This window comes from Macrotis lagotis, chromosome X (genome assembly GCF_037893015.1).
Source record: "Macrotis lagotis isolate mMagLag1 chromosome X, bilby.v1.9.chrom.fasta, whole genome shotgun sequence".
Lineage (NCBI taxonomy): Eukaryota > Metazoa > Chordata > Mammalia > Peramelemorphia > Peramelidae > Macrotis > Macrotis lagotis.
In genome coordinates, this window is record NC_133666.1 from 482,563,052 (window position 1) to 482,579,354 (window position 16,303).

Here is a 16,303-nt window from a genome sequence, read left to right on the forward strand (position 1 = left end):
ATAATTTGTTCTCTCCATATGATCTGGAATTATGATGGAAAGTTTCAGAGTTACTCAAGTATGACCTAATAACAAAATCTGTATTTATATTTAGTAGAGGTGGTAGTTAGGTGATGCAGTGGATAGAGCATGGCCTTGGAATCAGGAAGAACTGAGTTCAACTCTGAATTCAGACACTTAATAATTACCCAGTTGTGTGACCTTGGGCAAGCCACATAACTCCATTGCCTTAAATAAATAAATATTTATATTTAATAGATGAAAAAATCTGCTCTTTAATAAGATACTCTATGAGAAGCTCACATTTCCAGAAATGATAAACGTTTGTAACTATAGATCCATAAATTAACTGTATCCATTTATCCAAAAAGGGAAAAGTGGGATGATAATGGATGGGAGCATAACTTAATCTGAGAAATATACATTGTACTAGAGGAGAAGAAATAAAGATCACTAACCTTTTTCCTTCCCTCTATAGTTATTTTCTAATACAAATGGTCTTGGACTTTCTATAGCATCAAAAAAAAGTCAATGAAAAGATTTTTATCTTCATCACACATTTTGCCTCTTTTTCTTCTTTTGTGAGCTGTGACCTTTCAGACCTACTCAAATTCAGAACCTAAAAGGATTACTGAGTTGAAAGATATCATGATTCTGTCATGTTCCCCAGAGAGGAGAGCTAACAATGTAATAACAATTTTTTAAAATGAATTCTAAACAAAGTTCTCAAATATCTATTTAAATTCAATACAAAGAAATCTCTTTATAAAAATATTGCATTCTCCTTCCATAGACACCATTATTCACTTTTTAGATATAGTTTCACTTTATATATACCTTTAAATTCCTCAAAATCACTTTACAACAGAATTGAATATTTTATTTACCCATGCTGGAAGTAATGTGGAAAAATATAACCTACTTTAAGGAGACACCCCTTTTAAGTTGATCCCTGGTTCGGCTTAGATGTTCCAGAAACACAGCAGCTATCTATTGTGGCAGTAGCAAAAAAAAAAAAAAAAAGACACAAGTGAGTCACCAATGAATTCCATAAACATTGCAAAAGACCTGGATCAATTGGTCAAAATTCCATATTTAAGTCTGGAAACTAGATCTGATTATATAGTATTCATTTGTCATTATATAAGCCATCTCAAGTGACTTGATCATTTACTATCACCAGTCATTTAAATTCCCTTACTTATGAAGTAAGGTTGTAAAAACTGCAGAGAATCATCTAGTGTTTCATTTCCCTCCCGGAGTCAGGATATCTTCCGGAGTACCTGTTGCAGTAGGATAATATCATCTATTCAAGGTATTTTTATTAAAAATCAATTTATGTAACATTATCAGGTTCCTAAATTGCTTTGCATAACTTATATGAAGGTCTCCACCTGTAGCTAAGACAGCTAATGTTATAGATGAGGAAACAGGTTAGTGACTTTGCCATAGTCACCTGAGAAGTGACAAAGAAGGAATTTGAATCCAAATCTTTCTGATTCAATTTCCAGCAACCTTTCCATATTGTCTCATTTTGAAAAATAAAAGAGATATAAGATTGAACTTTGTTAATTTGAAGGGATGATGATATTTGAATCATTTCAATTCAATTCCAATCTAACATTCTTTTAAAAGTCTGCTATATCAAAGGTACAGTGCTAGGAATCAGGATAAAAGGACAAAACAAGAAATATCCCTTGCTGTCTAAGGACAAAAGATAATGGAATATATCATGTAAACAGATAACCATCTACATGATTACTTGAGGCTAATTAAAGTAACAACAATGAGGAGGACTAGGAAAGCTTCTCTTAGGAAGGTAACATTAGTTAAGTTTTAAAGGAAGTTCATGATGATGATGGTATCTCATACTTTATATGTTTTGGGTTTTTCAAGTAGTAGTATTGGTGGTGGTGGTGGTGGTGGTAGTGGTAGTGTTGTGATAGGGGTAGCAAAATAGAAAACATTTCATAAATTTATTAATATTAATGTTATTTCATTCTGATCTTTCTAAAATAGCATTAAGATCAAAATGATCTGAAGATAGAACAATATCCTGTCACAATACTTCTATACTTAATATTCTGCTGACTGTTGAGCAAATGGATAAAATAATATCCAGGAGGATGTGAGCAATGATTCTGTCAGTGATAATGTTTTGACTCCAATAAAGTTTATGTGTTAAATTAATAAGGTTATGTGGAGAATCTGTATGTTTAGTATAGCGATTTGTTTCCTATTAATTTATAAAACACAATAAACTGGCACATAATTCTAACCCCTTGATCATATCTTTCTAGGTTTCCAGTAAATATTAAGTCACAGAAGTTATGATATGTTATATGCTACCTACAATTCCACTGAATCATCTGCAATGATGCTTAGCATCTTATCCACTTAGCAACTTATCAATGACTTTTCTTCTAATAGTTATAATGGAATCCTGAATTTTTATAAACAAATCAGATTGTCTAACCACTTCTCTGCTACTTCTGATTATGGAGTGTTGAGTCTAAGATGCCACCAGTAGACATTCCAAAGGATGTATCCAAAAAACAGTTGGTGAAACTAGACCATAAGTGAAGGAAGTCATCAAAACTATTAAAAATTTGCATGAATGAGCAAATGAGTGAATGAATGAATGAAGCTTTTATTAATTTCTCCTGTCACAAACACTATTCTAATTGTTGGAGTTACAAACAGAAAGTCAAAGTAGACTTTGCTTTTAAGTATTTCACGGTCTATGAATCATTTTTATAAAGAGTTGTTAAACTAATGAAAACTGAAGAGATCAACAAGAGAGAAGTTCTAGAGAGAGAAAAGAGGCCAGAACAGAATCTATCAATGTGAGAGATCTACTATTAGGAGGGGGCAAATGCATGGTGCTCACACAGGATATGATCAGAGAAATGAGTGGAAACAAGGAGAAATATCACAAAAACCCAGAAAGAGGAGGTGAGAGGTCTTTGAGGAAAGAAGACTATTGACTACAACCATATATAGTAGCAAGAGAAAAATATTTTTTATCACATGACTCTTGCTGATCCATTTGAGGTTTTCTTGGCAAATAGTTTGACATGTCCTTTTCTAGCTCATTTTAGCAATGAAGAAGTGAGACAAACTAGAATTAAGTGACTTGTCCAGATTCATACAATTAGAATTTGGGTCTTTCTGACTTCAGATCCAGTATTTTATCCATTGTATCATTGGAGACATGCTAAATCAGCCAATTCTGTTGTGATTAAATTGTCAGTTCCCAGAGAATAGTTCATTTTTCCATCATTGATAAAAATTACCAGTGCAAATTTGCTGCCTTTTTCTTACAAACATCATATTCTTCTTCATTACCCTTTGGATTTTCAGTACTTTTTAGTTCTTCTAATGAGGTGGAGTTGTATAATCAGCTTATGAGGAAAGAACATATGTTAAATCTGAAAGTGATAAAGAAATGCCTACTATTACCAGTATTTGAGGTTTTTTAAACTTCATTTCATCAAGAAAATAAAGATATGACAGTGATTTGGGTATCCTAGGTGACATTTGAAGTGCTTCAACAGCAAAACCCAACATATGACTTGGACACTCTTTTCTGAAAAACTACAGGAAAGTTGGTTGACATTTAGCAATTAATATATAAACAATGGGTTATCCCATATGGGTAGAACTCAACTCCAGCCATGCTCAAAGGCAGGAAAAACAAAGACATCATTTTCCATTTTCTTGTGATAAGACAGATTTATTTGCTTTCATTATCCAAATAAAAATTTTTATTCTAGGAGAAAGGAAATTGAAGTATCATTCTAACATGGAAGATTAATGGCAATTTCTATGTAAACCTCCACATGCACAATAGATTTCATTTCCTCCTTCTGATCATTCTATAGTTGAACCCAGGGTTTATCAGGTTTATCACAAATAAGTATCAAGTGTTCCACTCCAACTACAATCTCTTCCCATTTTGTAGATCATGTAAATTATTAAGGAAGGGGATTTAATGCTTTAATCAGACAGTATACTCTGTAAGCACTGGAGAAGTAGAAGAAGCATTGGAAACTGTAATTAATTGATTCTACATGCTTTTAACATCATGAAAATCATTTACCAATAACCAAATGAGGTCCAGCTTAATCTTATCACTGTTTAAATCTCAACCCTGCTTATTTTCCATTTACATTATTCCAATATATGTGTTCCGAAAGACTAGCTCAATAGGCTTCCAAGTCTGTCACAATCTAGGGAATGTGTATTTTTTACCTACTTTAACAATTCTTCAGTATGAATAATTAAAATAATCTTTTGTGCATTCTTTAGCTTCTATACTTTGATTCTATAAACACTCTTTCCAGGCCCTGCTAAGCTCCATAAATTACATGTTTCTCAATCTTGAGTCAATCAGCTTTCAGTAGTCAGTTCTTCCATGTATTAACAGATAGTTGGCTTTTCAATGTTATCATCTGGTATTTCACTATGCAGACAAAATCATTAAATTTTTTAATATAGCAACCCAACAGTCAAATATTAATCATCCTTTTAATGACTAGTGGCCTCAATAATTGTGACATATGTGATCACATTTGATTCTCACAAAACACTATTACCTAGGTTCTAAAGCTAATATAATTCTCATTTTATTTTAAAGAAACTGAGTTTTAGTGGATTGAAAATACATGGGCCAACAAGAAGTGATCCAGTCTTAGGCACTCTGTGATAAAACTTGGAACTAAGGACTATAACTAAACTTTCAAGAGACAGAACCCACAAAGGGACCCATTGAGGCAGTTCTCCTACTCAAGGTAACCTGGAAAAGAGCAGAAAGGCTCTGCTCCCCGGGTCGGAGGGGCAGCCCACCAGAGCAGTGGCCCACCAGAGCGAAAGAACTTCAGCCTCCCAGAGGCAGCCCCAGGGCGCTGGGAGCAGTGGCTCACAGAAGTGGGGGAGTCTCCTGAGCTGCACCCAGGGGAGCACAAGGCACAAAGTAGGGGAACAGCAGGGGACCTCTGCCAGTGCGAGTATGAGTATGGGGAGCCCAGCCCTCAGGGCACACAGCAAGCAGCATGGTCTTTCTGCAGCCCAGACTGGGAAACAGAAGCAGGCAGAGCCAGTAAGCAGGAGACCCCAGGGCATGAGCCCATTGAGCTGAGGGAGGGGAATGAAGAGAGAGACAGACTGCAGAGCTCTGTCCTCTGCCCCTGGAACATAACTCTGGGGCTCTGACCACATTCAGATCCTGATCCCAGTCTAGGCCCCCCCATAGAACAGCAGGGCTCCCCCACCTCGGCCCTGTGGCAGAGGGGGGCGCTTATGGTCATTCACAGACCAGGAGGGAGGACAGAGCCTCACACACTGAGACCCTTGTGGGAGTGTCCCAAAAGCTCAGGAAGCACCCCAAAACCAGGCCCAGGCTGGGAAAATGAGCAAGCAGGAAAAAAGAGGAACACCATTGAGAAATACATTATCTATGATCCTAAGAAGGATCAATCTACTCAGTCTGAAGATGAGGAAGCACAAGCTCCTGCATCTAAAGACTCCAAGAAAAACAGAAATTGGGCTCAGGCTATGACAGAGCTCAAAAAAGACTTTGAAAATAAAATGAGGGAGTTGGAAGAAAAACTGGGAAAAGAAAGGAGAGAGATGCAGGAAAAACATGAAAATGAAATCAGCAGCTTAGTCAAGGAAATCCAAAAAAATGCTGAAGAAAATAGCATGTTAAAAACCAGCTTAGGTCAAATGGATAAAATAGTTCAAAAAGTTATTGAGGAGAAGAATGCCTTAAAAAACAAAATTGGACAGATGGAAAAAGAGATAAGAAAACTCTCTGAGGAGAACAAATCCTTCAGACAAAGAATAGAATTCAGGGAGATTGATGAATTTACCAGAAATCAGGAATCAATACTTAAAAACCAAAAAAATGAAAAATTAGAAGAAAATGTGAAATATCTCATTGAAAAAACAACTGATATGGAAAACAGACTTAGGAAAGATAATTTAAACATAATTGGAACACCTGAAAGTGATGATCAGGAAAAGAGCCTTGACATCATTTTCAAAGAATTACTACAGGAAAATTGCCCTGATATTCTAGAAGCAGAAGGCAAAATAGAAATGGAGAGAATCTACCAATCCCCCCCGAGAAAGAGATCCCAAAAAAACCAACCCCTAGGAATATGATAGCCAAATTCCAGAACTCCCAAGTCAAAGAGAAAATATTACAAGCAGCCAGAAGGACACAGTTCAAATATCATGGAGCTGCAGTCAGGATCACACAGGACTTAGCAGCAACTACATTGGAAGCTCATAGGGCTTGGAATATAATATACCGGACGGCAAAAGAGCTTAGAATGCAGCCAAGAATCAACTACCCAGCAAGGCTGAATGCCCTCTTCCAGGGAAAAAGATGGACTTTCAATGAACCAGGGGAATTTCAAAGGTTCCTTTTGGAATGGCCAGAGCTGAACAGAAGGCTTGATCTTCAGATACAGGACTCAGGTGAAGCATGGAGATTGGAGGAGAGGGGGGGAAATATGAGGGACTTAATGAGGATGAACTGCATGTATTCCTGCATAGAAAAATGACACTGATAAAACTCATATGAACCTTCTCAGTTAATAGAGCAGGTAGAGGGAGCTTTTATAGTTGAAGCACAGGAGAAAGCAGAATTCGAAGATAAAATATGGTATAAAAATGGAGTCAATGGAAAAAACAGGGAAATGGAATGGGCGAAAGAAAAAGGAGAGGGGGAATAGCCCAAGATATTTCACATAATAAGATTTTTTTATTACAATGAGCTATTGCAATGATATGGAAGGGGGGAGGCAAGGGGGAATGAGGGAACCTTTGCTCTCATCAGAGATGGCTAGGAGAGGAAATAGTCAATATACTCAATGGGGTATAGACATCTAGAGTAAGAAGGAGGGGGGAGCAGGGGGAAGGGGTTGGGATGTGAATAAAGGAGGAGAGGATGGACCATGGGGGGAGAGTGGTCAGATATAACACATTTTCTTTTTTTACTTCTTGCAAGGGATTGGGATTGGAAGGCCTGTCCAGGACCATAGGGCCAGGTGGATTCTGGGCCTGGGAGGTGGTATGGGGGCTCAGGGTTTCTTGGCCCCAGGACTAGGGATCTGTCTGCTGCACCACTCAGCTACCCTACAGCAGAGTCAGAGTGAAAGGAGAGAGAAACTATAGTACATGGTAGTGGAGAAATAAGAAAGGAGGGAGTTGTGATCAGCAATGGCAATGTTGGAAAAATATGGAAGTAACTTTTGTGATGGACTTAGCATAAAGAATGCGATCCACCCATGACAGAGTTGTTGGTGTTGGAGCAAAGACTGAAGCACATTTTTTACTATTATCATTTGGGGGAGGGTGCAGGGAAAATGGGGCTGGGTGGCCTGCCTGGGGCCACATAGCAGGGTGATCTTTGGGTGTCTGAGGCCGGATTTGGACCCAGGTGCTCCTGGCTCAGGTGCCAATGCTCTGTCTGCCACCCAGCCACCCTTACTATGATTACTAATTTATTTTATTTTGGGTCTTTTTTTTTTCCTTCTTTTTTGTTTTTGCAGGGCAGTGGGGATTGAATGGCTTGCATATCACACGGCTGGGTGATTGTTGGGTCTATGTGGCTGGATGTGGGCTCGGGTGCTCATGGCTCCAGGGCTGGTGCTTCATCCATTGTGCCACCTGGCCATACCTACAATTATTACTATTATTTTTTTAATTTTAATTTTTTTTCTCTCCCCTTTACTTTATCACCCAAGCAAGTCTATATTCATGGGGGGAGGGGTATTTTGTTTACTCTTAAACAAGAATATTTTATTAATGTAAAAAAAATTTGTACAAAATTAGAATTAAAAATCAAATCAAATCAAATCAAATCAAAAATACATAGGCCAACAAGGTGGTGCAGTGGATAGAGCACCGGCCCTGGAGTCAGGAGGACTTGAGTTCAGGTCTGGCCTCAGGCACTTAATGATTACCTTGCTGTGTGACCTTGGACAGGTCACTTAGCTCCGTTGCCTTGCAAAACAAACAAGCAAACAAATAAACAAAATAAGAAATACATACAGTAAAAAAAAAGAAACTGAGTTTTATAGTAATTTCATGCTTGCCTATGTTCATATATATATGTTCACATATATATAGAATATTAGACCTAAGGTCAGGAACACCGGAATTCAAATCTCGTCTCAGACACTTAGTTGTTGAGTGTCCTTGGACAAGTCAGTGTATAAGATTGTATAAGAGATTGGGAAGTATACCTTAACTGTAATTATTTCCAATGTTATTGAGTATATGTGAGGAACTTTGAAAGATGATTGGGAAATTGAAAATTATGCAACCCACAGTTAGGTGACTACTGATGAGCAAGATGTTGAAAAAGTCATGGGATCTAATTTTGTCTATACAAGCTATTTTACTGTAATAATATCTAAGCCTGGAATTAATGATTGATTGCTTTGTGGAGGTAATGAGGGAAAATATCAGAAATTATGACCCTCTGGGTTCCCTGAAATTTTTAAACAATATGAGGGACTTTATTCTAAACCTGTAGTTCCAAGCATATACACAATAATAGAAAAGAAATTATGCTATATTATTGGTATTAAGAAAACAGTCACAACTCCTTAACATTTTTACACATAGTAAGTATAATTATCATGTCTTCAGATGCATAGAAATGGCCTTTATTAATCATAACACTGATGTAGTATTATATCAACTCTTTAAAGAATTACTAAACATTATTAGAAATAGATACAATTCTTTTTTTATTGAACACATAAATTCCCACCCTGGATTGCCTGGACCTATATATATGAAAGTAATTATAGGACCAATCAATTATCCTTTCTACTATTTATAAGCTAAGTAGAAGAGGAAGCTAAATTGTCTCACAGAAAATTTCATCAGAATGTCTATTTACTAAGGAAATAGGTATAATTTTTCTGGCTTAAGCAAGCTAGGAATATAATAAAATCCTGTCCACAAAGGCGTATTAACCTACCCCTCCAAATTATTATAAGAATCCTAGAGGCCAGGCTCCTAATGAGTTATGACAGATGGATGTGACTCATTATGCACCTTTTGGAAAAATGAAATTTATTCACATTATTATAGATACATTTAGTTCATCTACAATGACAACAGCACAAAGTTCAGAGGCTATTCAAGTCGTGATTGCTCATTTATTACACTGTTTTGCAGGGATATCAAAATCTACAAAAACAGATAATGGCCCTGGATATACTTCTATGCCATTTAAACAATTCTGTCTATATTACAATATAAAACATATTGCAATCATTCCTTATAATCCCATGGGTCAAGCCTAGAGTTGAAAGGAAGAATAGGTCACTAAAAATGTTCCCACATATGGGGTGGCTAGGTGGCAAGGTGAATAGAGCATGGGCCCTGGAGTCAGGAGTACCTGAGTTCAAATTCGTCCTCATACACTTAATAATTACCTAGCTATGTGGCCTTGGGCAAGCCATGTAACCCCATTGCCTTGCAAAAAACCTAAAAAGTAATTGTCTTTATCAAAAATGTTCCCACATAAACAGAAAAGGGGGACTGTGAGGGAGTAGATACCAGATGAGATGACTCCTAAATAAACCTTTGTATTCATTAATTATTTGACTTTAGATGATAAGAATTACCATAGATAACATAATAAATACTGCCAAAAAAGTACTTATAGAGTAATGTGGAAGGATACTAAAGGACTGGACTTGGAAAATCCTTATCAATTACTAACCTGGGGTTGAGGCTTTGCTTTTTTTGTCCACAAATGGAGAAACTGGATGTCAGAAACAAATATCAGACCATGCAGACCAGATGATCAAGTAATACAGAAAATGAATAACTTACACTTAAGAAATCAATAAAGTATAAGAGGAGAAGGAAGTACAGACCATACAAAAGGAAAGCACAACATGAACTTATGGGACAACTTGTGATGCTTATATTAATCATGAACAATTTGGGGACTGCAAAAGGAACTAATTATTAGACTTAAATTCCAAACTGTACTATGGAGAGAAAAGTATGACTGAAGTTCTTTTGATAGGGAAAGCTGAAAATTGTTTGGTATATAACAAAGTTACTATTGGAAATATCAAAGAAGAGATGCTGAGAAGTTAGGTATAATTTTCCTGGCTTAAATATAGAGAAATTTATAATCATTACTGAGAAAAAAGAGGGGAAATAATATTAACTGTTACAATTGTATTATTTGAGCATGTGTATGTAAAGAAGTGATGAATAAGGAAATGAGAAGCAAAATATACTCAATAATTATCAGAAAATGTTACTAAAGCATTAAAGGCTCAGAAGAAGACTTTATGAAAATCTTTATCATTTGATTAATGCATTACAAACTTGTAAAGAACAATTTGTATTAGGGAAGAAAATATAGATTTAAGCAAGAAATTGTATGATTGGCTGTCTTTAGCAAAAATACAAAAATTGAGAATAGGTGAATTTGGGAAGGAAAAAATAATCTGTTTTGGACTTACTGAATTTGAGATATATCTAGTTCAAGATATACAAAAGACATAATAATGTGGGAGCAGAAATCAGGAGAAAACTGGTGCAGGATATGTAGATCTCAGAATAATCTAAATAAAGGTAATCATTAGATGTTTGGGAGCTGATATTTCCAGGTGAAATAGCATAGATGAAGACAAGAGCCTAGAAGAAAAATCTTCAAAGATATTTATATTATAGACCATGATATTTAAGTCAACTCCTACCTTTATTGAAAACAAATGATTTCAAAAAGGAAAAAAAAAGTTACAAGCATAGTTTGTAGCTGGATTCTGATCAGAAGAGTATTTCAGAATTAAACTATCCAGAAATATTTTTCCCAGAAGCTTTCCACAAATTCCACAATTAAAGATAATACTTGAATGGCTACCAGTCTTTTAAAAACATGCTGATACCTGAGAAAGATAAGTAGAACATCAGCAGGAATTACCTTACCTGATTAACTCCTGACATATTCTATGCCTAACAAAGGTCTGAGTCTCAGGTATAAGCAAACAGACTCAGCAAGTTTTACTGAGGGCAGAGTAAAATCAAGAGGAGGGTCTCAAGAGGGTCAAGAACACTGGCAATCAGGTAGGGGAAAGAACAGATGCCTAAATATGAAATATTAAAGAAGTACTAAAAGTAGATGGAAAAGAAAACTACAGCCTACATCTCCATTCTGTCTAGACATTCATTATAATGAACTAATTTTATATTTTTGTTATTGATTCAAGAGGAACTAAAGACCACTAAAATTAGAATGTATCATTTTCCAGGTTGATTGAGGATAAATATATTCAGTTTTGAACACAATGAAAGTGAAACAGAAGGCTATCTCACACTGAGGATTGAATTTGTCCTGAGTTTCACATCAATCCTCTCTGGCCCCAGTAAAAACTGCAACAGTTAAAAATTCTGATTTAAGTTCAGTTTCAATATGGAAAATACTATTAACTGAAAGAACAACTGATTCTTATTTTTAAAAAAGGACTTTGAAGAATTATGAATAAGACAATCCCATCATGTGTCAATTTTTTCACTGTAGGTTTTCAGGGTCCAGCTTCATATAGTTCAGTTTTCGTTCATTATTTCCAAGTACATGATGCATAGACACAAAGACACATTTACATATACACACACACACACGCAGTTTTAAGTTTCTCTCATTAAAAAAAGAAAACTGTTGTTCATACCAAAAAAAAGTGCAATGCAATTAAATTAAGTATTCTGCCAGTTTGATCTCCATCTTTAAAGAAACAAGAGACAGTTCCATTCCTTTCAGTGTTATCATATGTTCAAGAAGACATAAGGATAATTACTCAAAACAGACATTAAAATGTGCCATCCCAGGCTATGACAAGAATTATTGGTAGTTGCCCCTATCTGGGTCACTTGTACACTGAAGCATTTCTAAAGTAATTACACCAAATTGAAAGATAAATTACACATAGGAAATTGATTAGGGAGAAGAGACTGATGGGATAGGGAGAAATTTGCAAATACCTGCAAATACCTGTAAATCCAGTGTTGGCTGCCAAATGAAGATCATGGGATTTCCCAAGTTCCTGTGAATTGCTTTGGGAGTAGGAAGTAGGAAGGCAAAGGAGGGAGCAGGATAGGAGGAAAGAAAAAGGGCAATGAATGGTAATTTTCCAATGTAGATTTAGTTCAAATTAGAAAGATACCATGAGATCTTTTAGTGAAAGTTTGTTCATATAATTTGAAAGCATTTAGTTAAGAAGAATTAAGTATTTCATGATGGGTCCATAGAAACCCTGATAGGTTGAATAACTTTTTCAATGTTATACAGATAATAAATGGTAGAATTAAGCTCTGTTTTCTGACTCCAGTTCTAGCACTGATTCAATGCAATCCATTTCCATCCAGGAAGTTAAATAATTTTTTCTTTTAGGTTACAAAGAAAAACTTTTGGAAATTGAGATTTCTAGGGATTGAATATAAACACACACACACACACACACACACACACACACACACACACACACACACCAGTCTGTATATCATCATCTTATTATTTAATTTATATGCAGATATCCTCACACAAAATGCCAGGGTGGATGAATCAAAAGCTGGAATTAAGGTCCTGGAGAAATACTGACAATTTTAGCATGCAGATGATACTACACTGATGGCAGAAAGGAAAGAGGAATTAAGAAACCTTTCAATGAGAGTGTAAGAAGAGAATGAAAAAACTGCTTGAAGCTTAATACCAAAAAGAAAAAAAAAACAAACTTAAGATCTTGACAATTGATTCTAGTACTTCCTGGCAAACAGAGGGAAAAGAAATGCAGTGTCAGATTGTATATTCTTGGACTAAAAGATCACTGCAGATGAAGCCATGAAATTAAAAGACAATTGCTACTTGGAAGGAACGCCATGGAAAATATGGACAGCATGCTAAACAAAGAGATATCTCCTTGGCAACAAAGGACTATATAGCTAAAAAGGTATGGTTTTTCTAGTAGCAATGTTGGCTGTTAGAATTGTACTATTTAAAAAACAGTGCTTGCAGAATTGACAATTTCAAATTATGGTGTTGGAGAAAACTTTTGAAAATCCCTTGAACAGCAAAAAAGCAAATAAGTCAATACTTAAATTAATTCAGGTTATTCACTAGAAGGTCAACTACTGAAGCTGAAGGTTAAATACCTCAGCCACATAATGAGAAGGGACTCATTAGAAAAGATCCTGGTATTGGGAAAGACTGAAGGTAAGAAAAAAATGATGATTGTAAATGATGAGCTAGCTAGATAATATCTTAGAAATAATGAACATGAACTTATACAGATGGACTTTGCATTCTATGGTTCATGAGGTCATGAAGAGTCAGACATGACTTAACAACTGAACAAGAATAACAATAATCCATTGCTTCCAATTTATTTTTTAATAATATACTTGTTTTTCCAACTACATGCAACAGTAGATTTTACCAATCATATTCGCAAGGTTTTGAGTTTCACATTTTTTCTCCCCCCTTCCTTCCCTCCCCTCTCCCCCTGACAGAAAACAATCTGATATACGCTCTATGTTAATCAGCATGCTAAACATAAAACAATATTGAACATGTTGTGAGAGAATAATCAGATCTAAACAGAAGAAAACATTAGAGAGGAAAAAAATGAACTAATACATGACAACTTTTAAAAATTGAAGATAATAAACTTTGGCCTTCAATTAAATTCCACAGTTTCTTCTCTGGGTGTAGATGGTATTTTCCAACACAAAACTTTTAAAATTTTCTTTGATTATTGTACTGCTGAAATGACCAAGTCCATCATGATTGATCATCACCCCATGTTGTTGTTAATGTTTACAGTGTTCTTTTGATTCTGTTCATTTCACTCAGCATCAATCCATGCAAGTCTTTCCAGGCTTTTCTGAAGTATGGCCACTCATGACTTATTACAGAACAATAGTATTCCATCACATATATGTGCCACACTTTGTTCAGTCATTCCCTAAATTATGCGCATCAGCTCAATTTCTAATTCTTTGCCACTAGAAAAAGAGCTGCTATGAATATTTTTATACATGTGGGATTTTTAATCTTTTTCATTATCTCTTTAGTATATAGATCCAATAGTAGTATTGCTGGGTCAAAGAAAATACATATTTTTTTTTTACTGTTTGGATATAATTCCAAATTGTCCTTCAAAAAGACTGAATTAGTTCGCAATTCTACCAACAACTTTACCCTTCCAATATTGATCAATTTCCTTTCTACTCATATTAATTTGAGAGGTGAGAGGTGGTACCTCAGAGATGTTTTAATTTGCATTTCTCTAATCAATAATGATTTACAACAATTTTTCATATGACTATAGATAGATTTTATTTTTTTGTCTGTTAATTGCCTTTCCATATTCTTTGCCTATTTATCAATTGGGGAATGATTTGTTATTTAATAAATCTGATTCAGTTCTCATGAGTCCTTTACCAAAACAGTAGTTGCAAAAATTGTTTCCCATATTTCTACATTCTTTTTAATCTTGGTTGCAGTGGTTTTGCGTAAGCAAAAACTTTTTAATTTAAATAATCAAAATTATCCAGTTTGTTTTTTATAATGCTCTCTAATCTCTTCTCCCTTTTTCATAGATCAGACAGGCAAAATATTCCTTATTATCCTAATTGGCTTTTAATAGTATTTTTTATGTTTAAATCTTGCACCCATTTCAACCTTATCTTGGTATAGGGTGTGAGATGTTGGTTTATGCCAAGTTTCTGCCATACTATCTTCCAGTTTTCCAGTTTTCCAATAGGTTTTATGGGAGTAAGTTTTTATTCCAGAAGCTGGAATATTTGAGTTTATCAAATAGTAGGTTACTGTAGTCATTTACTGCTATCTCTTTTGCACCTAATCTATTCAAATAATGTGCCAATCTATTTCTTAGCCAGTACCAGTTTTGATGACCGATGCCTTATGATATAATTTTAATTTCAATTTATAAATGAAATAACCTGGGCCAAATAGTTGTTAGTTTTTGACAAGGTAGAACTTTGAAACAGGTTGCCATAGTCTTAATGCTTTTTCTACTAGATCATGACTGTTAATCTAACATTCTTTTAGACTTAGAGCTGAGCTGTTATATTGTTCTTGATTCCAATAAGCCTTTAAAAAGAGAAGCCTGGAATTTCTTTGAGCTCTCCCCAGCTTACCTCAGAAACATCATTAATCAAGCCTCTAAAGAGATTCTGAAGCAACAGAACCCACAAAAAAAGTGGAAGATTTTCCACCTTAAGATATCTTGGAAGGACTTCAGGGAAAGGTCAGTCTCATTCAGATGTGGGAACAAGAAAGGCAGCAGGGAGGCTCTCAGCCCCAGCCCAGCTAAACAACAGAGGCCCTGAGACTCAGTATATAAGGTGATGTACATAACAGACCAATTGAGAGCCAAAAGAACCCCAAATCAGATGGTCTAGGCCTGATAACTAGAGTTCAGTGGGAAAGATGCTAACACCTGAGGCCCCAGGACAGGAAATGTTAGTGAGCAGACCTCTGACTTCTGACCCCTGGTCCCAGGCTCTTGGGATAGTGTCCCCCTGTGACCTAGTAGCAGAACTTAACATTAAAAACCACAAAATAGACTAAACCTGAGTAAGAAATAAAGGAAAGCACTAATCTTAGAAAGCTACTATGGAGATAAAGAAGATCAAAATGCCATCTCAGAAGAGGACATTGGGAAAAGTCCTAGATGTACAGTCCCCAAGGAGAATATGAAATAATCTCAAACTCAAAATGTTCTCTTTTGGAAAAGGGAACACAAAAATTAAATGAAAAAATAACTCTTTCAAAAATACAAGTGGGCAAATGGACAAAGAGAGAAACTCTTTAGAAATTTGATTGGGCAAAAACAAAAAAAAAATTCCTTCCAAAATACATGCAAATGAAAAAGAAAATAAGTCCTTTAAAAATAGAATTGGCTGGGACAGTTAGGTGGCACAGTGGTTAGAGTACTAGCCCTGGAGTCAGGAGGACCTGAGTTCAAATCCAGCCTCAGACACTTAATAATTACCTAACTATGTGATCTTGGGCAAGTCATTTAACCCCACTGCCTTGCAAAAAAAAAAAAAATAGAATTGACCAACAGGAGAAAAAGATACTAAAACTAACTGAAGAAAATAATTGCTTGAAAATTAGAATTGAACAAGTAGAAGCTAATTATTTCATAAGACCTCAAGAATCAGTCCAGCAAAACAAAAAAAATGAGAAAATAGAAGAAAATATTAAATACCTTTCTGGAAAAAGAACTGA

General features: G+C 35.5%; 1 long non-coding RNA gene across 1 annotated transcript in view; it reads right to left on the bottom strand.

The window, feature by feature from the left end:
• Window positions 1–922: 922 nt before the first annotated feature.
• LOC141496907 (uncharacterized) overlaps window positions 923–16,303 on the bottom strand; it is a 31,082-nt gene continuing 15,701 nt past the window's right edge. Inside the window, exon 3 of the long non-coding RNA XR_012471191.1 lies at window positions 923–990. This is a non-coding gene — a long non-coding RNA (uncharacterized LOC141496907). The remainder of the gene's footprint in view (window positions 991–16,303) is intronic.